This window comes from Pinus tabuliformis, chromosome 1_2 (genome assembly GCF_031772625.1).
Source record: "Pinus tabuliformis cultivar Carrire ecotype Pingquan chromosome 1_2, CPIR1, whole genome shotgun sequence".
NCBI classification, from domain to species: Eukaryota; Viridiplantae; Streptophyta; class Pinopsida; order Pinales; family Pinaceae; genus Pinus; species Pinus tabuliformis.
In genome coordinates, this window is record NC_142298.1 from 797,967,237 (window position 1) to 797,991,480 (window position 24,244).

Below are 24,244 nucleotides of genomic sequence, written 5' to 3' on the forward strand. Positions count from 1 at the left end.
CTGTTAACAGGCCAAAATGTTATCACACATGTATTGTATTCATTTGTAAGACTATTGTTTGGATACTTGTAATGCATGTTGCTTTAACCTGTATTAAGAAAATTGAACTTTTTCGGTTGTTTGAGTACATATGCTATTGGAAATGTGTTGTATCAGTTGTTAATGTTGTCCCACCTGTGTGGACTATTCCACCAGATACTCGACATAATCATTCTCATAAAAATTTTATAACGATTGTCGAACTTGTGTAGACTATTCCACTAGGTGTTGTACATGCTATTTGTTCACCTTTTGTTTTTTACTTCCGCATCTGTGTGGGCTACTCCATCGGAAGCTAGGCATGTCCTACTGTGTTGTGTGTCTCTAACAGAGTTGGGACTATTCCATTTCGACTTGAGACTCACTCTCACCCTCTCCCTCTGCAGTGAAAGAACCTTAACACAAGTGAAACTAATCACTCACCATGCACACGAACCTCGTTATTCAAAGACTAAGAAAACCACTCTCATGTGCTGACAAGTAAGATCAAAGGCAAATCTTTAAGATAATGGAAACCAGACCATCATACTAGATGGTACTCTTACACCAAACGATGTGAGGTTTAGTTGGGAATTCATACCGGAGAGATCCCCTGAATGTGGGCGGGTCCAGCCCCGTCAACAAGTCCTTATGCATGAGGGATAGGTAGTGTGATACGAGTCACATAAACTAAATGAGCACACACATAACTATCTGACTCATGATCTTGAGTTAGCAACGAACATTCATGCATTGAAAATGTGGAGGAATTATCTTTTTGGCAGGAGGTTTATATTGATGAGTGATCATAGTGGGTTAAGATACTTGTTTGACCAGTTGAATTTGAATGTCAGGCAAGATAGATAGTTGGCCACAATTAGTGAGCTTGATTTTGAGATCAGTTACATCAAGGGTAAAGAGAATAAGGTTGCAGATGCTCTTAGGAGGAGAGTACAGGTAAATGACATAGAAAATATGAGTTTTATTGGGACATATCTAAAGGATTAGATATTACAGGCAGGTTAGTAGGATAATAGGTACATGGAGATCAAGCACAAGTTACAACAGAGCATAGGTACAAGTATAGGTAGTGGTATAGGTGGATAGGATGTGGACTATCATCTCTTAGTAAATGGATTGATCAGGTTTAGGGACAGGATATATGTGCTAGACAATAGTGAGCTCAAGAAGATTATCTCGAGGGAGTTTCATGAAAAACCGTATTGAGGACACCCAATATATCAGAAGACATTGACCGCAATGAAGAAGTTATATTATTGGACATACCTGAAAAATTATGTGGTGGAGTTTTTGGCTAGATGTTTGGACTACCATCAAGTGAAGGCAGAGCGTAAGAATCCATGTGGATGGTTACAAATGATTCTGATTCCATAGTGGAAATGGGAGGTCATTTCTATGTATTTCATTATAGGTTTGCTGAGGACACCTAGACAACATGATTCCATCATGGTTGTGGTGGACAGGTTTACAAAGGTATCGAACTTCATTCCAGTGAAATCCACTTATTCAGCCAGTGAGGTAGCACAAGTATTCATCAGAGATGTGGTCAAATTGCATGGTGTTCCGAAGAGGATTATGTCAGAAAAGGATGATAAGTTCACTTCCAATTTTTGGAAGGATTTTTTTGCAAGTTTGGGTACAGAGTTGGCCTTTAGAACAACTTATCATCCACGTATAGATGGAAAAATAGATATTGGAGGATATATTGAGGATGTATGTGATGCATCAATAGAGGAGATGGGAGGAGTATCTTCCATTGGTCGAGTTCGCTTATAATAATGGTTACCAAGAGTCTTTGAGGATGAGTTCATTTGAGACACTCTATGAGCGAAGTTTTAATACTCCCATCAGTTGGAGTGACCTAGTGAACAGGGTATTGATTGGACCAGACATGTTAGCATAAATGGAATAGGAAATGTAGGCAATCAAGAAGAATCAAAAGGCATCAAAGGACAGACATAAAAGCTATGCATATCAAAGCAAGTTGTTTAAGGAGTTTCAGGTTGGAGAACAAGTGTACTTGTGCATAAAGCCAAAGAAAAGCTGTTTAAAGATTGGATCATGTGCCAAGATGGCACCTCGATTTTCTGGACCTTTAAAGATACTTGAAAGGATCATACTGTAGCCTACTGACTTTCACTTTCTTCAATAGTGAAATTCCATGATGTTTTCCATGTGTCATTGCTTAAGAAGTATGTTAAAGATGCAAATCATGTGATTGACTAGTCTGTATTGCAGGTGGATCTAGAAGGAGAATTCTAGCAAGAACCGCAGTGTATATTGCAGAGAAAGACACTCATGCTCTAGAACCGAGAAATCGATCAGGTTAAAGTGCAGTGGAAGAATTTTGGGCTTGATGAAGCTACCTGAGAGATGGCTGATCAAATGCGGGCTATGTATCCTTCTCTATTCACTGGTCAAGCGAATGTTTTTGGTATATGATTTAGTATGATGTTTTGGTATATGTAAATATGTATATGGATGTAAATGGCACCATGAGTTGTGCTATAAAGCTCCAATAAATGGCATGGGTTTCATGTCGTTATGGTTATCACGTAGTTATGTTGTCATGTTGGTTTTCTTCTCAACAGGCTGATCATTGTAAATACTGCATCGAGCTAAGTTATAAATCTCCATAGGTAGCATGTTTTGATTTCAGCAATCATGATGGCTGTAGGTATCATTGAACACTGAGGACGATGTTCCCCCAAGGAGGAGGGTTCTGTAACAACCCTAGTGAAAATTCCATGTAATAAAAGTCAATAGAGGAAAAATAATAACCACGATCATGGGAAACTTATTCCAAGCTAAATGTTGGGAAAAACATCCTAGTGTGGGTGTTCATTTCGTTTATTATGGCTAATGAAATTGGCAAAGGCTTTGGAAAGACAAATGTCATTAATTGGAATTTTATTTATGAAAATAATGGAAAATAGGAGAAAAGGAAGGTGAAAGGTCACAGGGTGCATGTGAGGAGGAAAATAAAGGAAAATAATGGAAATTGAAGAAAATAGAGGTCTCATTTATAGAAAGGCTTATGAAGATCAGTTCATGGATTTTTGCTCGGTTCAGTTTTGGAGCTCTCTCTCTATTCTCTCTCTCACATACTCTTGGACACTTAGAGTTTTCTTGGAGCACTCTAGAATTGGATCAAGAAAGGAAAAAAAGACAAGAGGAAGAAAAGATAAAACATGGAAGAGCAAGATCTAGCATCTACAACGAGATTATTTGTAGGTATCAATTTGCGAGCATGATTTCCTTGCTAGTTTTGGCATGCATGGTTATGCATGTGTGTTCTTGGTTCTCTTGTTGTATTTGGCATGGGTTTTGCTAGGTTTGACAATATTTTTCAGCCTAGCCTTTCCATTTCTGGATAACCATGGTTTGTTGGATTCTTTTGTATGTGGTTGAGCTGGATTATCATATGTACTCGAAGTTGAGTGGGGTGGTCCCAAGATTATTCACAAGGCCTAGGAATCCCTAGATTGGATACACTGTAAAACCTGAATGTGAACACCTCAACTAAGCCTAGGAATCCCTTGGACAGTAATGGCAAGATACATGGTAAAGATCAGTGGTGAGTACCCTTGATTGGGCCTAGGAATCTTGAGACACAGTAAATCCTAGAGGGTGGAGACCTCGTAGGCCTAGAAATCCCTTGATCGGTAATGGCGGGATACATGGTAAATATGATAGGTTGGGATGGAAAAATTCCTCATGGTGTAGGTGGAGAGATCTAGTGGAATTCGTGCTTTTTTTTTGGCCTAATGATCCAGTGAGGTTTGTGGTAAAGCATGGTATTGTATGTTTATTGTTTATGGCCTAGTGATATGGTGGGGATTGTGGTAAAGTCTGGTTCTATTGTTGAGGGTGAAGTGGTGTAGCCTCAAGAAGATCTAGTTGATTTTGGTGATAAATCCCACATTCATGCTTGGAATATGGCATGGGGGTGATTGGCTGAAGAGAGACTTGGCTCAATGAATCTATGGTCGGGTGGAACATGGTAGTCCCATGGCGGTTTGTCTTTTTCATTCATTAATGAGAACTATTTCTCCTTGGTATTTTATGAGCAAATGTACTAGTTCATATGAAACATTTATCGTTGATGTTTCCTTGATATTTCTGTTGGTTATATGTTGGTTATGAGCATGTTTTATGACAGTGATGATGTATGGCTCTCATTATGCTTTGATTTGTAAATGTATGTGCAATGGATATATTACCTAATAGATGATAATGCAACTAATGTGATAAGGCATCAATGCTTCATAGTGATTCTTAGATAAGTATGAGACCCCTATGCTCAAATTTGTTGTTATGACCTATAGAATGCATATTTGTGACATGTTTGATGAAATTCCTGTCATGGATAATAAGGGTCCACTCAAGTCTTTGTTCAAGAATTTGTATTTTTATCATTTTTTCGATGTTACTTTTCATTCCTAAAAGTTTCATGGTGTTCTAGGCAGTGCCCTGAGTCCTGGCCTTGAAAAGTGTCACATAATTTAGGCTTGCAGACTCGGAAATAGTTGAAAAATACCCCATTTGTTTGCATGTGCATGCTATGAGAATGACTAGAGGGCCCAGTTGCATGCATGCCCATGTCATGGGAGAAACCGAGGCTCTAGCGCAGTGAAGTGTCAAGTTGTTGTAGGGGTTGATCACCTGGAAGGGTTGGTTGGCTCCTGTAGGTTCTTTGGTATGTGCAGAAGGTCAGATTGGTTGTGTTGTATCAATTCCGCTTCCTTAAGGTGACCTAGGAGGCTGAATAATTTTTTGGTAGCCTCTTGTCACATGTTTACCCAAGTTAACTTGGGTAAATGTGGGAGGAGGGTGTTACATCAGTAGCTACAACTAGATTTCTTTGTAGGTAATAGGTTGCATGTGTGATTTCCTTGTTGATTTATGAATCCATGGTATATGCATGTGATTCTTTTGTTACACGATTTCATTAGCATGGAGATTTTCTTGGAGTGACAGAGCTTTTAGCCTTGCCTTGCCATTTCATGGATAGCCATGATTGTGTTGGTTTTTCCACTTGTTTTTTTGAATGGTGCTCATGTTCCTTATGGTTGTGGGTTGGAACATATACTTTGGAAGCCTTGGAACAACTTGGGTTGAGTTACTAATTCTTGGAGACGTTGGTTGGGACAAACACTCTAGAGCCCTTGGTGGGTTGAGTTACTAGTCCCTGGAGCCACGGTTTGAACAAATGCTCTGGAGTCCTGGAAGGCCATGGGTTGAGTTACTAGTTCATAGAGCCCTAGACAACTTGGGTAGAGATTGATCTGGTTGATGTTAGTGATTTTCAGACCCTAGAGGTGTAATCTTTGTGGTTGAAGGTTGAGGTGGTTTGGCCTCTCGAAGCCCTGATTTTGTTTATTCCATGATATCCCACATCATGCTGATATCCCACATTCATGCTTGGATATGGTGCAGGGGTGATTGGCTAAAAGAAATATTTGGTTCATCCCAATCTATGGTGGAGTGGAATGTGGAAGTCCCTGAGTTGGTTGGCATTTTCATATGCTAATAAAAGATATTTCCTATTGTGATCTATGACCATTTGTAGTGATTATTTTTGTGATATTATGGTTGATTTTCCATGGTTTCTATGTTGGTTATATGTTGATTATATGATGTATTCTATCTATGGATCTTGACATGTTTTGATAGGTAATTGAATGGTTGATGAATGCATGGACTAACAAGTGTTATTGCAGCTATATAGAGAGGGATTAGAGCCTTATTTTTGATTTGAAGATGAATACTATCAATTTATGACCAAATATGCATTCATGAATTGTATCTTACATGTTAAATATATGTTTAATGAAATTTCTAACATGTTCTAGGTAGTCTAGGTCATGGTCTGACTTCAAATTTTAATGTTTAGCATTGTCATCATGTAAAATATGATTCGAGAAAGTTTTAGGCAATTTTGGGTTGTGGTTTAGAGGTTGGCTTGAAAAGATGGCATAGATCTCGGGACCGCATGTTCATATCTTAAGGATTTAGGCCATAACCACATGGAAGGAACCTTGTGCATGCAATTGGAGTCCTATAACCACACCCTTGCGTTTTCATCCATGCAATTGTGTTGCTAGGTCAGAGAATCAAGGTTCCAACTTAGGAATTGATCACCTGGAGTGGTTGTTCAACTCCTAAGTGATCTGTAGTCCCTGTATGTTGTCATTTTTGTTTAGTTTATAGGACCCACTTCCTTAACTGGAACTTAGAGGTTGGGTCATGTCATAGTGACACTCATCTCATGTTTACCCTGGCAAGCTAGTGAAATTGGGTAAATGTGGGAGGAGTGGTTACACCCAACATCATTGGACACCATTAGCACTTGAAATACATGTCTAGTAATCATCAAAAAGCTATGTTGTTGAACTTCAAAATCTCAAATCTCTCATGAACTGTTAAACAACAATCGACACGTGCATATCTCATAACCCCAATGACATAGAGTTTCTTCGATCCTATAGTATGTTATACTATCTAAAAACCCATCCATATTAAGCTTCACTTGCATTTGATATGTTTTAGATCTTTAAAAATACAATTTCATTTTGCCCCATTATTCTTTCACTTTTAGTTTTTCATTTATACCACCCCTCCCCCCCCCCCCCCCCCCCCCCCCCCACCTGGCCCAAAAGAAAAAAAAAGAGAGGGAGCAGTAAATATAACATAATTAAAAAATTATCTACTAATTAATATAGTTTCCCCTTCTCAGAACAATAGTTGTCACACCAACTTTGTTGTTGCCACCCTCAAAGGTGCATTAATCCAGTAAACACAAGCAAATACATATTTTCTAAGTGATACAACGAGTTCCTGCATCTCGATTTAGAAATACCAATAAGGATTCAAAGAATAATTCAACATTGCAATGCTTTCGCTCTATGGATATTGGTTGAAGCTGCAGATGATTTGTAGTAGTAATTTCCATAAAAATATTCAACATCTCTTTCATCCTTATAGTAATATGACAAATCCTACTTATTGGAACACTATTTAAAAGGGAATACTCCTGAAATAAAGAAATGGGAATTTCTGTGAATAGAAAACAATTGACCTCGTTCATATTAGAATAAAATATGTCATGGTAGAAACAAAATTAGTTGGAACTCAACCCATGCACCAAACTTGGGGGAAAAATGTTAGCTCATCTACTTGAACTAGAACAAAATAATCTAGAATCGTCACCAAAGTTGTATCTAGTTTGTTGGGTCCTACATACTTTGTATCAACTACAGAGGATTCAATGAAAGTATCATCAACAGTAAGTTCTCATTATATTTTTGGTTGTACTATTGGATGAGCTTTATGGTATTAAGTATTTCTACAAGGTTTATTTGAAATTTGGTTATTACCAAATAAGGGTATGAGAGGAGGACATTACCGAAACAACTCCCCATACTCATGAAGGCTTGTATGAATTGTGTCATATATTTGGACTATCTAATGTGATTATCACCTTCCAAGGCATAATGCATGACATTCAATACACACCTAAGGAAGTTTGTACTGGTGTTCTTTGATGATATCTTACAATATTGTGACAAATGGAGTTTGCACTCAAAGCATGTAGAGATAGCGTTGAAACTATTAAAAAATAATAAGTTCTATGAAAACAATCAAAATGCAACAAATTTGGAAAGGAAGAAATGGAATTCATCAGTTACATATAAAAGGAGCCAAAGTGAATTCAAAGATATTATTTGGAATCATCAACTGACCTAGCCTTAAAACCATCATGTTATTATGTGTATTCAAAGACCTTACTCATAATAGTTTGGAGGAGACACCAAAAATATCTAGCCATGTGAAGGTTTGGTGTGGCTAAGTAAAAATATTTACAGGAAACTATGTAGAGATTGTTTCTCCACTAACAACCCTATTAAAGGAAACAATATTTAGGTGAAATGATGGAGCATAAACTTATTTTTGGAGGATGGAAACATTAGATGATTTCCACTCTTGTCTTGACAACTATGAATTTCATGAAGCCATTTTTTATTGAATGTGATCCTTTGGGGCGAGGAATAGGATTTGTGGTTATGCAAGAGAATCATCTCATTTCCTTAGAAATTCAAATATTAAACCCAAAAGAGCAAGCAATATCAACATATGACAAGGAAATGTCAACAATCAAATAAAAACGGAATAAATACCTTCTTGGAGCAAAAGTATTGGAAATAATTGACTGCAACAACTTGAAATATTTTATAAAATAAAATATTATATCATCAAATAGAAGCGAGTTAGAAAGATCTAACCTTTTTATTTGAGAAAAATAAAATTAAATTTGTTTGTGAGTTTATATCAAATTTTGTTCATATTATCAAGCCTACGTCCATACATTTGTTGCTGAGAAAGGATGTAGTTTTCTATTAGGATCAAAGTTCCCAAGAAGCTTTCAAGTCATAAAAAAAAGAGTGTTTTTCAACCCTTTCTTTATCTAAACCTTATTTTTCTATATATTTTTAGATATATATGAATGTACAAAACCAATTATTTAAACCATAATTATGCAACTCGAGGCTAAAAGGTGGAGAATGAAAAAAATGGAGCTTGCTTTGTACGCTAGGATTTCGAATGGAGGGAGCACCTACAATTTCACGTTGAGTGTTGGTCTTGGACAAATGGTTTAACCAGGTAGTTGTCAACTACAATTGTTTGAGGAAGGACCATATTGCATCACCCAGGACTTCTTTTGGCAATGGATCTATGTGGCTGCGAGAGTGGTAGGGTAATAGTCACCCATAATGTCTCATTCTCTCTCATCGATTACAGTTAGAAGAACAACAAGACATGGGGTGTTGACTTTTGGAAGCCCCCATGATACATTAAACTTTCATTCAAATTGTACTCTTGAGGGCCTCGCTCTGTTATAAGGGTGGCCACTCCTTGTGGAAGATTTCTCACAAAGAACATTTCTCGTTCAGCCTCGAGGTTTTCTTATGTCCTTGCATTCCATAAATTGGGATCAGGTTGACCTCATCGCAATTTCTAGGCTTTATGACCTAAATCTAGGGTTATTCTCCCTTTCCAGCCATAAAAAAAGTACGGTTACACTTGCAAAAACCTTAAACCTCCACAAATTTGAGTTGGATGGAGTGTTGGAAGTACCAAAACAGGGGATGGATTTCCATATTTTTATTAAAACCCTAACCATAAGTTGGAAATCCATCCTCCCTTGGGTATTAGTCATGGATTAAGTGGTTAATATGAAGCAGTGAATTAAGGAACGATTCGGCTTCCCTACAAACATACAACGACTCCTCCAAGAAGGGAAAAGACTTCAGGATCAAATCTAGTTGCAAGACTATACAATTTCAAGAAATTTCATTATTGTTTTAATTTCAGAGTATGAGGGGTTGCTTCGAAATCCAATACCCATGGAGGCCCAAATTCCTACAAGGACGTGGCTTGATGTTAGCGCTCTAATATAATAGACTTGCCACAATATAGTCTAAGGTCGTATATAGTTGAAAAACAACAACAAGTGGTGACCATGGAGATAAATCAAATAGTGGTAAACCAACTCTTTTATGTTCTTTAATCTAGGGTATTGATCTTTAGATTCAATGGTTTTTGGCTCAGGTCAGCTGCTTTGCACCATTGGGTTTCCTCAACATGGATCGACAATTATGATATATATATTTTCTCTAAGAAATTTTTAATGTCCAATTCGATACCCATGAATACAAGGAGATATTTATGAAAGAAGGGCCCTAGTTTTGGGGAAGTGCAAGGCTCTTCATCACTCCTTGGTTTCCAAATTTTGATTCCACGAAAATGGTGGTATCAATAATGCCAGTTTGGGTGAGGTTGCCAAATATCCATCTTACTTTGTGGTCCCACGAGATTATTGAGGATGTGGGAAACACATTGGGGTATTTTAAAAACATGGACTCTGAAAGAATGGAGAAAGGAATTTTTACTTTTTCTAGAATCAATGTGGAAATAGACTTAAGCAAAGGTTTCCTAGATTGCATATAACTGAAACATAAAACCTTCTAGTGGACCCAACTATTGGATTATGAAAACAAGGCCTACAGATTATGTGTATGTTACCAAACAAGACATATGCATGACACATGTTCCTAGGCAAAAAAACAACTTAAAAAGAAAAAGGTGCAAGATCATAAAACTAAAGGACGGTAGCCTTTTGAACCCTTTTCCATGGAGTAGGAAGAAGAAGAAATTATAGAAAATCATCAAATCAAGAAGAAGGGAGAACTCAAACTCATGGAAGGAATACCAACAACAAATAGAATGGGACAGAATAAAAACAACACAGTAACCTGTTGAAATTTTGTGTCTAGATTGTAGCCCAACCCAGTTTCATGTTTTGCATGGTTTAATTGCCAAGGCCATCATGAAATACAAAACTGGTAATTGCATTTACATAAAACATTAGGACTATTCTACCATTTAATTAGCACAACTAATAAAAAAGACAAATGATATGCACACATGCAATTAGACATAATGATTTTTGGTCAAATTGACCTTGGAAAAACCCCATCGCTTCTTGGGGAAAACCAACCTTCAACGGGAGGATTTTATTTGCTTCTAAAGGAAATTAGTACAATAGAGGAAAGATTAACTTATCTATTCCCTTTAGGAATGCCTCTGAAGTCCTCTTTTAACTGAGTTCTGGACTGATATTTCTTCTCACACAGTCAACTCTCCTCAAGAAATGAATTCAGGCTTCATATAAAATCTTAATACATAGGAAATAGGGTCACAGGAAAAATAATACTCTTCCTGGAAACTTGTTTTTCTGAGCTGAAGAATACACCCTCAACACTGACCCAAAACACCTTAAATGCAATGCTAATAGGGCCTTGAATAACTTGTTGGAAGCCTGGTGTTTTGTGGGCCTGCTCACACAAAATTTTTAGCCTAATTTTAGCATTGAAATCACCACAAAACTTAGCCTAAATAAATCAAATAACCAACATAAAATATAGCCTAGATTCAACCTGAAAACCTCTGCTAACTCAACCTTAGCTTCTCCTTAATTTCTGCCTCCTAAAATTTTGGGCTCCCCCTCTAGATTTATGTGCTCGAAATTTTTGGGTTGCACTCCTATATTTTCTCTCCCGACATTTTCGGGTTACTGCTCCTAAATTTTCATTGCTTGGCCTCTCTCTTGGCACATGCAAGTCTGGAGGTGACTTTCCTTTGTTTTGAGATAACTTACTCCTTCGGTAAATATTTTCTCTCCTTCCCAATCTCTCCTCTTCTCAAATGCACACGAGATAATGAATGATCATCATTCTCCTTTTCCCTCCCTTTTGCCTTCTCCATAAGATAGGAGCCCTATCCCTAAGATCTAATGGTTGAGATTTAATCTTAAGTAATTAGATCAATGACTAGGATCAATCCCCCACTTGACCCCTCATACATGTGGTCCCCTACTTTTATAAAACTTCCTAGTACCTTTTAATGTTTTAGTGTCATGGTCACTTTTTCTCTCATAAAGTGACTTTTAAAATATTATAGTCACTTTAATAATAATAAAAAATGATCTTAGTACTCTACACATAAATTCATTTTGTTGGAATTATGATACATATGTTGTACTTGATGGAAACCCACTCATCTCAGATAATAAATTATAATGTAGAGAAAAGTTCACGCACTTATATGCAGAGAAAAGTTTATTTCATGTAGAGAAAAGTTCACGCACTTTTATGCAGAGAAAAGTTTATTTCATGTAGAGAAAAGTTCACGCACTTTTATGCAGAGAAAAGTTTATTTCATGTAGAGAAAAGTTCACTCACTTTTATGCAGAGAAAAGTTTATTTCATGTAGAGAAAAAGTTCACGCACTTTCATGCAAGGAAAAGCGTGTATATGTTGGAGAACTTACCTTTAGTCCATGGTAGTTAGTCCATGGTATTTGAACCTATGGTTTTGGACCATGGTACCTCGTCAGAAGTGTTGATCTCAAGTATTGGGTTTGTGGTATTGGTTTATTATGGTTTTGGTCCGTGGTATTGCATGTAGAGAAAAAGTTCACGCACTTCATGCAAGGAAAAGCACGTATATGTTGGAGAACTTACCTTTGGTCCATAGTAGTTAGTCCTTGGTATTTGAACCTATGGTTTTGGACCATGGTACCTCGTCAGAAGTGTTGATCCCAAGTATTGGGTTCGTGGTATTGGTTTATTATGGTTTTGGTCCGTGGTATTGCATCCAAAAGTGTTGATCTCACGCACTTTCATGGTTGGTTCATGGTATTAGTCCAACAGTTTTTTGATCCTATGGTTTTGGACTGTGGTATTGTGGAAGGCCTAAGACTATAAAAGAGGAAGGAGATCATTTGGCAAAGTATCATCGAATGAATTGAATATCTAATAAGTGCTAGATCTGAAATATTTGTGATTGGGTTATGGTGCAGATCTGGATCTGAATGAAGGAGGAACCTTAGCGCATAAAGAAGGATAAGTTCTTTTGATGGGTCATAATCTTTATGCTTGAATATTAGTATCTTTGCATGATTTTGATCTGTTATATGAGGCACATGCTTGATCTATAAATCTGACAATCTGGGTTAATTAGTGTCTGAATATTTGAAAGAAGGAATTATCCTTTATAGATCTGCACGCAGGTTTCAGGTTGTTGAAGTAGCGTATATCTTTAAATTATGATCTAGCTGCCTCTGTCTATTGCTGTAGTATTCTGGGTTCAGAATTTGGTGTGTGGTTACTGTTACTGTGTTCTGGGTACAGCTGTTAGAGAAGTGTTTACTTGATTCAGCGCTAATTGGGAAAAGGAGATTGTTTGATGCAGATATACTTGATGATTGATTGATGTTCATGGATCCAGTCTGAAAATTTATGAAACTTTGTCCCTGGAAGAAAGAGAAGGTTGTAGCCTTCAGTAGGCCAGCACCTACGTACTAGTATCTTGGCTAGTACAAGAGCTAAGAGGGTTGTAGCTCTCTGCAAGTTGTAGCTTGCGTACTGGTAAAGGACTGCACCAGTACAAAATCATTGTAAAAGGAGTTTCTTATTAAAAGAAGATAGAGACATATTGCAGCAGGTGGTTTTCACCCACACAGGGTTTCCACCTTATATCTGGTGTTCTTTTGTGTGACTATTTTCTTTTCTTGTTCCTGCTCATTATTTTATGATACTGACATACAAAGTAATGATCAATATTTGAAGAATTATTCAAAGTATAAATAAGGAAGCTATATTGAAAAGAATTTGATAATACTAATTCACCCCCCCCTCTCAGTATTATTTCCAACAATTGGTATCAAAGCAGGTCCTTCTGAAGAAGATTGATCGCTTGAAGGAAGATCTAACATCATGAGCAACTACGAGAGGGAAGCATCAATCAGGCCACCGATTTTTGATGGGACAAACTTCATATATTGGAAGGTAAGAGTTACTGCCTATCTTCAATCTTTGGGTATAGAAGTATGGGACATTATAGAAACAGGGTATACTTTTCCATCAACTACTCCTACAGATTCAGCTGAGAAGAAGAAATATGAAACAAATGCAAAGGCGGTTAATACTCTTCTAGGATGTCTATCTCAATCTGAATTCGTGAAGGTTATGCAATATAAATCCGCAAAAGAAATATGGGACAAGATTGTTTTGAGCTACGAAGGAGATGAACAGGTAAAACGTGCAAAACTTCAAACCCTCAGGATTCAGTATGAGAATCTCAGAATGTATAATGATGAAAGTATGGCTAACTATTTCCTTCGGGTAGATGAGATTGTTAATTGTATGAAAAACTTGGGTGAAGAAATAAAAGAGGCTGTTGTGGTTGAAAAAGTCCTAAGATCATTGTCCCCCAAGTTTGAATCTAAAGTATCTACAATAGAAGAAAAGGAAAATCTATGAACTCTTACTATGTCTCAGCTACACGGAATTCTAGCTGCTTATGAAATGAGAAAAGGAGGGCCATCGGACAGGAGAGAAGTTGCTTTTAAGGCTTCAGGCAAAGGAGACTACTATGAATCAAGTCACGTGCCAGAAGAAGAAGAAGAATCAAATTTTGTCAGAAATCTTCAACGGGGTACTGGAAGGTTCAGAGGTAAGCTACCTTTTAAATGTTTTGCTTGTGGAAGAGTAGGTCATTATGCTGCCAAATGTCCTCATAAGGATAAGATTTACAAAGGAAAGGAACCTGCTAGATGGAACAAGAAACAAAATGCAAATAAGAAAAGCTACTACACTCATGAAGACAGTGATGGTCTATCAAATAGTGATGAAGATGAACGAGGTAATGACTATAAAATTTTAATGGCATTTGAAGATGATGATTACATGGATGCTATAGATGTGGATAGTTTTTATGATGAGATTTCTAGACTTAAGACATGTATAGAAGAAAAGAATATGATCATTGATACTCTACAATTTCAAATTGATGAAAAAGAAAAATATCTTGAAAAGTTAGAAGGTGAAATTGTTGGCCTTAGAAAAGAAATTGAGAAAACAAAGGCTATTAATCTTAAGTTTGTCAAAGGATCTGAAACTCTGGATGAGATCATCAATGTATAGCGTTCTCTGCTAAACAAGACAGGTCTGGGGTATAATGGAGAAACATCTCAAGCATCCACCTCAAAGAGTTATCTTGATGCAGCAAGAAGGAATGAGCAAAAGCACAATGGAGATCACCAGGTAAAGCAGGGACGAATTACATCAAGCACGAACAAAGACTAACAGATAAACCAGGGGCAATCTGTCTTAAGGATGAACAAAAGCTACAACCAGCCACAGGTAAAATCTTCTCAATTTGCTTCAAGAGTGGATGACAATATAAATTACAATCATTTGGCCAGTAGATTTGATAATCGTAGAAGTTTCTTCAATGGGAAATGTTTCTCTTGCCATAACTTTGGTCACAAAGCAGCTCAATGTGTTGCATATAAAACAATCATGACTAGAGAAGCTCAAAAACAAAGAAGTATGATCGGGATTACAAAAAGGACCTATAACAACTTTTCGGCTCTTGAAAATGAAGTTGAATGTTCTATTTGCAATAACTTTGGTCATGAAGATTCTGAATGCAGGAGCAGGTTTCAGCAGACAAAGGAACAAGCCTCAAGCACCAAAACATGGAGAATAAAGGAACCACAAACAGAAAGATGTGGGATAGCATTTTATGCAGAAGGACAAGAAAATCTATGGTACATTGACAGTGGATGTTCGAAACATATGACAGGTGATAAAGAAAAACTTGAATCATATTCTGCTTCAGAAAAGGGAAAGAGAGTTTCTTTTGGAAATGATACTCCTGCAGCTATAAAAGGAAAAGGCATTGCTCAGTTAAAAGAAAAGGTCAAAGCTGGAAATGTTTTATATGTTGATGGATTGAAGCATAATCTTCTAAGTGTCCGCCAGATGTGTGATCAAGGAACCGAGGTGATATTTAGATCAAATGGATGTCGTGTTCGTCATCTTGATACAGGTGAAACAGTGATCAAAGGTAGAAGAACTCCAAATAATATATACATATTTGAAGAAGGACAACAACAATGCTATTTGAGCAAGGATGATGAACACTGGTTATGGCACCGGAGGTTGGGGCATCTAAGCTTTTCACAAATAAGGAAAGCATGCAAATATCAGGCTGTTCATGGTCTTCCAGATATCAAAATTCCAGACAACACCATATGCAAATCATGTCAGTTTGGAAATCAAACCAGAACTAACTTTCCAGAGAAGGAAGGATCAACTAGCATGCCTCTTGAGCTAGTCCATACAGATGTATGTGGTCCATTTAGGAAAAGGACACCTCGAGGAGAAGAATACTTGATATTATTCATTGACGATTTCTCTAGGTTTGTTTGGTTAGGACTTATGAAGCACAAAGATGAAGCATTCAAGAAATTCAAATCCTTCAAAGCCTTGGTTGAAAATGAATCAGGTTACAAAATTAAGTGCCTCAGGTCTGACAGAGGTGGGGAGTTTACCTCAAACGAATTTTTCGATTTCTGTGAAGAACATGGGATAAGAAGGGAATTCTCTACAGCTAGAACTCCTCATCAAAATGGAGTGGTGGAAAGGATGAACAGAACAGTCCAACAAATGGCCCGTGCTATGCTTGATGAGTCCGGAACTCCCGCAACTTTCTGGGGTGAAGCTGCATATGCTGCGGTTGTTATTCTCAACAAAACAAATGTCCGAGTGAATAGCACTCAAACTCCTCATGAGCTCTGGTATGGTGAGACTCCTTCGGTAAAGCACTTCAAAATCTTTGGGATTAAATGCTATAATAAGAATACTGATGAGCAACTTGGCGAACTTGAACCTAGAGCAGATGAAGGCATTCTTCTTGGTTATTCTCCACACAGCAAAGCATATAAGTGCTACAATAAAAGACTTGGAAGAATTGTTGACAGCATTGATGTAGTGGTTGATGAAAAGGGATACATTCCTAGGCAAGTAAATCATGAAAATATCGAAGAAGATGAAGACTACCCTCAAAGACAGAATGATGAAGAAGAAGAACCTCAAGAAGCACCAGAGGAACGTATAAGGATAGAAGAGAAGACTCCATCCCGGTACGTTCAGAAGAATCATCCAGAATCTCAGAGTTTGGGGCAGAAAGAAGCAGGTGTACAAACAAGAAGAACAATTGCAGAAGCTTCAAGCTATTTGGCATTACTCTCCTCCACTGAACCAAAAAATGTAAAAGAGGCATGCAAAGATGAATGTTGGGTCAAAGCAATGGATGAAGAACTTGAGCAGATCGAAAAGAACATCACTTGGGAGTTGGTTCCTAGACCAAAGGATAAGAATGTTATAGGGACAAAATGGGTCTTCAAAAATAAGTTGAATGAAAATGGGGAAGTAATTAGAAACAAGGCAAGACTTGTTTGTAAAGGGTATGCGCAACAAGAAGGAATAGATTTTGAGGAAACTTTTGCTCCTGTTGCAAGACTTGAGGCCATCTGAATGTTCCTTGCTCTTTCAAGCTTTCAAAAGTTCAAAGTATTTCAAATGGACGTGAAATCAGCCTTTCTGAATGGAGACTTAGAAGAAGAAGTATACATTGAGCAGCCAAATGGTTTCATTCTTGGAAATGATCCAAATATTGTATGCAAACTGAAAAAGGATCTCTATGGTCGTAAACAAGCTCCAAGGGCTTGGTACTATCATTTGGACAAATATCTTCATCAAAAAGTTTTTTCTAAAGGATCAGCAGATAGCAATCTTTATTTAAAAATTGAAAATGACAAATTGCTAATACTTGTTGTGTATGTAGATGGCATTATCTTTGGCAGCAATGAAGAATCTATGAGTCAAAGCTTTGCCTTGGTGATGCAGAAAGAATTTGAAATGTCCTTGCTTGGAGAATTGACATATTTTCTTGGCCTGCAAATCCAACAAAAGGAAGGAGGGATCTTCTTGTCTCAAACCAAGTATCTCAAGCAGATTTTGAAGAAATATGGCATGGAAGATGCAAAACTAGTATGTACACCCATGGTCACAGGATGTAGCCTCAGTGCAAATGATGAATCAACAGCAGTACATCAACCAACCTACAGATCTATGATTGGAAGTCTAATTTATTTGACAGGTACCCAACCAAACATCATGCATGCAGTGGGAATAGTTGGAAGATTTCAGGCAAATCCAAAGGAAACTCATCTTCAGGCAGTAAAGAGAATCTTCAAATATCTTCAAGGGACTCAAAATTATGGCTTATGGTATCCTAGAGATACAAATCTCACACTTCAGGCTTATACTGATGCAGATTGGGCTGGAAGCGTGGATGACAGGAAGAGCACAAGTGGTGGTGCATTCTTTATGGGTTCCAAATTAGTATCTTGGTTCAGCAAGAAACAGAGTTCGATTGCCTTGTATACAGCTGAAGCAGAATATGTTGTTGTTGCATCTTGCTGCACTCAACTCCTTTGGATGATGCAGACCTTGCAGGATTTTCAAATCACTTGTACACTACCCATCTCCATCTTATGTGATAATACAAGTGCAATCAGCATTTCAAAGAACCCAGTCATGCATTCAAAAACCAAGCACATACCAATCAAGTATCACTTTCTCCGGGAACAAGTGATTGAACAAAAGGTCAAGTTGGAGTATGTTCCTTCTAAGGAACAGGTTGTTGATATACTCACCAAACCATTGCCTAGGGAGACCTTTGAATACCTCAGGAAAAAGCTGGGGGTTGTTGATGCATCGTCTTGTTGTTGAATCTCTTCTGATTGTTGGTTGTACGCAAGGTTCATCTGAAGTATATGCGTACATGTGTTGGGTTGCGGAGTCAAAGATCGAATGGCACAGGTTCAGGGGGAGCATATCATGCATTGTTGGAATTATGGAGGAAGTACAGAAGGAGACCATGGATGTTGGTCTGAATATTGCTGCAATACGTCTCTATCTCTTTCATGGTCATGGATTATGGTTCTTCTTTTCAGATCTGGTTTATAGTCAGGGGGAGCATGTTCTTAGGGGGAGCATAACCCTTTGCCCTTGATGTCAAAGGGGGAGAGTGATTGGTTGTTGTTGCCATCAAGTCCAAAGGGGGAGATTGTTGGCATTATGATACATATGTTGTACTTGATGGCAACCCACTCATCTCAGATAATAAATTATAATGTAGAGAAAAGTTCACGCACTTATATGCAGAGAAAAGTTTATTTCATGTAGAGAAAAGTTCATGCACTTTTATGCAGAGAAAAGTTTATTTCATGTAGAGAAAAGTTCACGCATTTTTATGCAGAGAAAATTTTATTTCATGTAGAGAAAAGTTCACGCACTTTTATGCATAGAAAAGTTTATTTCATGTAGAGAAAAAGTTCACGCACTTTCATGCAAGGAAAAGCGTGTATATGTTGGAGAACTTACCTTTGGTCCATGGTAGTTAATCCTTGGTATTTGAACCTATGGTTTTGGACCATGGTACCTCGTCAGAAGTGTTGATCCCAAGTATTGGGTTCGTGGTATTGGTTTATTATGGTTTTGGTCCGTGGTATTGCATGTAGAGAAAACGTTCACGCACTTTCATGCAAGGAAAAGCGCGTATATGTTGGAGAAATTACCTTTGGTCCATGGTAGTTAGTCCTTGGTATTTGAACCTATGGTTTTGGACCATGGTACCTCGTCAGAAGTGTTGATCCCAAGTATTGGGTTCGTGGTATTGGTTTATTATGGTTTTGGTCCGTGGTATTGCATCCAAAAGTGTTGATCTCACGCACTTTCATGGTTGGTTCATGGTATTAGTCCAACATTTTTTTGATCCTATGGTTTTTGACCGTGGTATTGTGGAAGGCCTAAGACTATAAAAGAGGAAGGAGATCATTTGGCAAAGTATCATCGAATGAATTGAATATCTAATAAGTGCTAGATCTGAAATATTTGTGATTGGGTTATGGTGCAGATATGGATCTGAATGAAGGAGGAACCTTAGCGCATAAAGAAGGATAAGTTCTTTTGATGGGTCATAATCTTTATGCTTGAATATTAGTATCTTTGCATGATTTTGATCTGTTATATGAGGTGCATGCTTGATCTATAAATCTGACAATCTGGGTTAATTAGTGTCTGAATATTTGAAAGAAGGAATTATCCTTTATAGATCTGCACACAGGTTTCAGGTTGTTGAAGTAGCGTATATCTTTAAATTATGATCTAGCTGCCTCTGTCTATTGTTGCAGTATTCTGGGTTCAGAATTTGGTGTGTGGTTACTGTTACTGTGTTCTGGTTACAGCTGTCAGAGAAGTGTTTACTTGATTCAGCGCTAATTGGGAAAAGGAGATTGTTTGATGCAGATATACTTGATGATTGATTGATGTTCATGGATCCAGTCTGAAAATTTATGAAACGTCGTCCCTAGAAGAAAGAGAAGGTTGTAGCCTTCAGTAGGCCAGCACCTACGTACTAGTATCTTAGCTAGTACAAGAGCTAAGAGGGTTGTAGCTCTCTGCAGATTGTAGCCTGCGTACTGGTAAAGGACTGCACCAGTACAAAATCATTGTAAAAGGAGTTTCTTATTAAAATAAGATAGAGACATATTGCAGCAGGTGGTTTTCAACCACATTGGGTTTCCACCTTATATCTGGTGTTCTTTTGTGTGACTATTTGCTTTTCTTGTTCATGCTCATTATTTTATGATACTGACATACAAAGTAATGATCAATATTTGAAGAATTATTCAAAGTATAAATAAGGAAGATATATTGAAAAGAATTTGATAATACTGATTCACCCCCCCTCTCAGTATTATTTCCAACACATTTTATTACACATGTGACTTTAATAATTAAAATACCAAGTACATCTCCACATAAAATGTACTTTAGCCCTTTGACATTAATAAAACACATAATGTCCCTAGAAAAAATGATGATTAATGTGTTTCCTAGGCCAAAAAGGATAAATTCCTAGGAAGCACCTCCTTGGTACCATTTTCAACACTCCCTCTTATTGAGGAAGGTGTTTCTCACCACTCTCATCCTTTTTCTAAAGAATACATGCTTTCCCGTTGGAAATGACTTGGTGAGAATGTCTGTTGCCTGTTCATCAGTGGATATATACTCAAGCTCCGATGCTCCCCTCTGAACCCAGTCTTCGATGAAGTGATATCTGATCTCAATATGCTTTGACCGGTCATGAAATATTGGATTATCAGGGAGTTTAATACAAATATGATTATCATAGTATATCGTAGTTGGTCTCAACCTTTGACTAAATAAACCAAATAACATCTTCTGAAGCCACAATACCTCGCAACTCTACTATCTAGTGTCCATATACTCTTCTCAATGCCACTGACTTTTGTTTCTGCTAAACCAAGACACAACTGTTGATCCCAACAAGAAAGAACACCCATAAGTACTCTTCCTATCACTAACATTTCCATCCCAATATGAGTCCATGCAACTAATCAATCTGACTCCATCTCCCTTGACATAGTCTAGAACATAATCCATTGTTCCCTATAGGTACCTCAACACATTTTTTGCAACCACCCAATGCACTTTCCTGGGCCCCATCATAAACTGACTCAACGTGTTGATTGTGAAATAGATATTTGTCTATGTTGACTAGATATATCAAGGAGTTGATCAAATGATGATACAAGGTGGGGTTCACTAACTCAGAATTTGAATCATGTAGCTTCTTCCAGTTGGTGATCATAGGAGTAGCCATAGGCCTAAAACCCTCCATACAAAATCTCCTCAAGATATCACTTGCATACCTTGCCTAGCTAATGATGTTATGCCCATCCTCTTGCTAAACCTCAAACCCAAAAAAGTAATGCATTAGTCCTATATCAGTCAAATCAAACTCTGAAGTAAGATCTCTCTTGTAGTGTTGGATGAGCTTGTCCTCTCCTCTAATAAGAAAATCATCCACATACATAACTAGAATGAGTGGATCGTCACCCACCATGATGAAGTATAGTTTTGAATCTGCATCACTCTTTTGGAAACCCATCTGCTACAAGTAGGCATCTATCCTCTCGTACCATGCCCTCGACGCCTACTTTAGTTCATACAAGGCTTTCTTAATCCTGGACACATGAGGCCCCCTCCCATGCACCTCAAAGCCATGTGGCTGCTCATTGCATAGCTATTGTATAACGTCATTGAGAAAGGAGGTTTTCACATCCATCTGGTGAATCCTCCAACCCATCTCAGCTATTATAGATATGACTTCTCTAAAGGAAGTATAACAAGAAACTGGTGCGAAGGTCTCCTCATAGTCAACTCCCTATACTTGTGAGAACCCCTGCACCACAAAAAAGCTTTGAAATTGTCCATATTTCCATATGTAGCATGTTTGATCTTATAGAGCCACCTGGAAGTCACCACTAACTTCCCCTTAGGTCAGGACACTATCTCCCAGACATAATTCTTCATGATGGAGGCATACTCCTTTACAATGACATCCCTCCAGATATGCTGACTAGTGGCCTCCTCAAAACTAGTTGGCTCTGTCTCTACAACATCTTCCACAAATCCACCCAACCTCTCTGGTGGTCTTCCCTCCCTCACTGACCACTTGGGTTTCCCCACAACCACCTGAGCCTCCTTCATGGTATCACAAAGCCATCTTGGTTTCCTCTTCCCTGTAGTAGCCTCCTTTGGTGGTATGGGGAAATCCTCAATTGTAGCCTCACCTACCGATGAGGAAGGATCTTCTACGATCAATGGAGATCCTAGAATCTGAGATCCTACAACTAATGATCATGTACTTGGTGATACTGGAGTCTGAGACCCTATCACTGCTAAAGTAGAAGACCTTCTTGATCTTGATGTACCACCTGATGCACCTAAAACTTGTGGTGTGGCCCCCTACTGAGGAGCATGTTTCTCTACCTGATTAACCTCCCAAAACCTCCTCAAGACCCTCTCGTCCTCAACTCTCACTTCCCTACTAGTCTCATTGCAACCCACCAGGATACCCTTCTCTATAGTGGGTCCAACTTCGTCCTCTTCTCCTTAGGAATGTGTGAATATGTAAGGCACCTAAAGATCTTGATGTGCCCAACCTCTAGCTTCTTGCCATAAACACCTCCTTAGGAGTCTTCCTCCCCAAGACACTGTGTGGGCTCCTATTCTGCAAATACATTGTAGTGTTACATGCCTCAGCCCACAAGAAGAAAGGTAATCTCTAGTCAAGCAACATAGATCTAGTTACTCTTACTATGGCCCTGTACTCCCTCTTGATGTCCACATTCCTACAAAACTCCATCTCAGTGGAGGTATACTCACACCCATGATCTCAACACCTTGATCTTCCTCTCTATTTGGTTCTCCACAAGAGCCTTAAACTCTTGGAACCTCTTGAAGACCTCATCCTTGGTCTTTAGAAAGAAAACCTAGGTCTTCAGAAAGAAAACCTAGGTCTTCCTAGAGTGGTCATCAATGAAGGTCACATAGTTCTCACATCCACTCAGTGACACATGAGATATATGACCACACACATCAGAGTGTACCAAGTCAAGGATACATGCAGCTCTGTTGTCACTACTCGTGAAAGGTGACTTGGTCTACTTTCCCAAAGAACACCCATTGTACACATCATGATGATCAATGTTGAACTTTGATAATCTTGTAACCATCTCCCTCAGCACCCTGAAAGCTTCATGGTGCAAGTGGGCCATCCTCATGTGCAATAGCTCACACAACTCACTATTGTTTGTATGTGCTACCAATGCTCTAATAGGATGAAACATAAACTTATATAGTATCCCACTATGGGTTCCAATCACACGAGCGTACTCAATACTGGATCCTTTGGGTTATATGAATACTTGTCCCTTCCAGAATAACACCTCATAACCCCCATCCTCCAAGCTAGACATTGATATCAAGCTCTTATTTAGCCTCAGAACATAAAGAACACCTGTCACCTTTAGGGGAGGTAAAGACTTCCTCTGAAATGATATTGTCCCCAATCCTGTTGCTCTGACATTGGAGTTATCCCTAAGCATAACCTCCAAGTCAATGTCCTCCTCTGAGAGACTTGAGAAGTGATCCCTCACTCTATTCATATGGCAGGATGCTCCACTATTAATGAACCATGCACGGGAGGATGTAACATGAGTGGCTAAACTCACAAAAATCATCCACCTCTGCTGATAAGAAAAAATCAGTGTCAAATCTAAAGGTTAACTCGTCTATCTCAATTGAAGTTGCAACTTCCTGTTTCTTCTTGTTCTTCTTATTGGAACACTAAATAACATACTGACCCATCTTCCCACAAGCACAACATTTCAATTTTCTCATGTCCTTCTCCTTAGCCTTCTTCTTCCCCTTCTCCTGGTTTTCTCCACTATAAGAACCCTTCTTGGCCTTCTTATTCTTTCCCTTTGCCACTAGAGAAAAACTCTCCTCTGCTCCCCCACCACTCTTGCTGCCCGCTTTGACACTCCTCCTGGTCTCCTCTTGGATGAAATCATCCCACATCATCCTTGAGTATGGAAAGTGCTCTCTGGCACAAATACCATGTATGAATCCATCACATTTCTCAGTGAACCCATCTAAAGAAATCATAACCAACTGGTCCTTTGGGATAGCCTCTCCCACGGAAGCCAACTCATCCTTCACCTATGAGATCCCGGTGAGGTATGAGGTCACACTGTAGGTCTTGGTCATCTTGGTGTTTCTTAGCTTTTTCCTCAACACCATCTTCCTGTTCCCATTAGAACTCTGGTGTAATGTTACAAGAGACTCCCACAT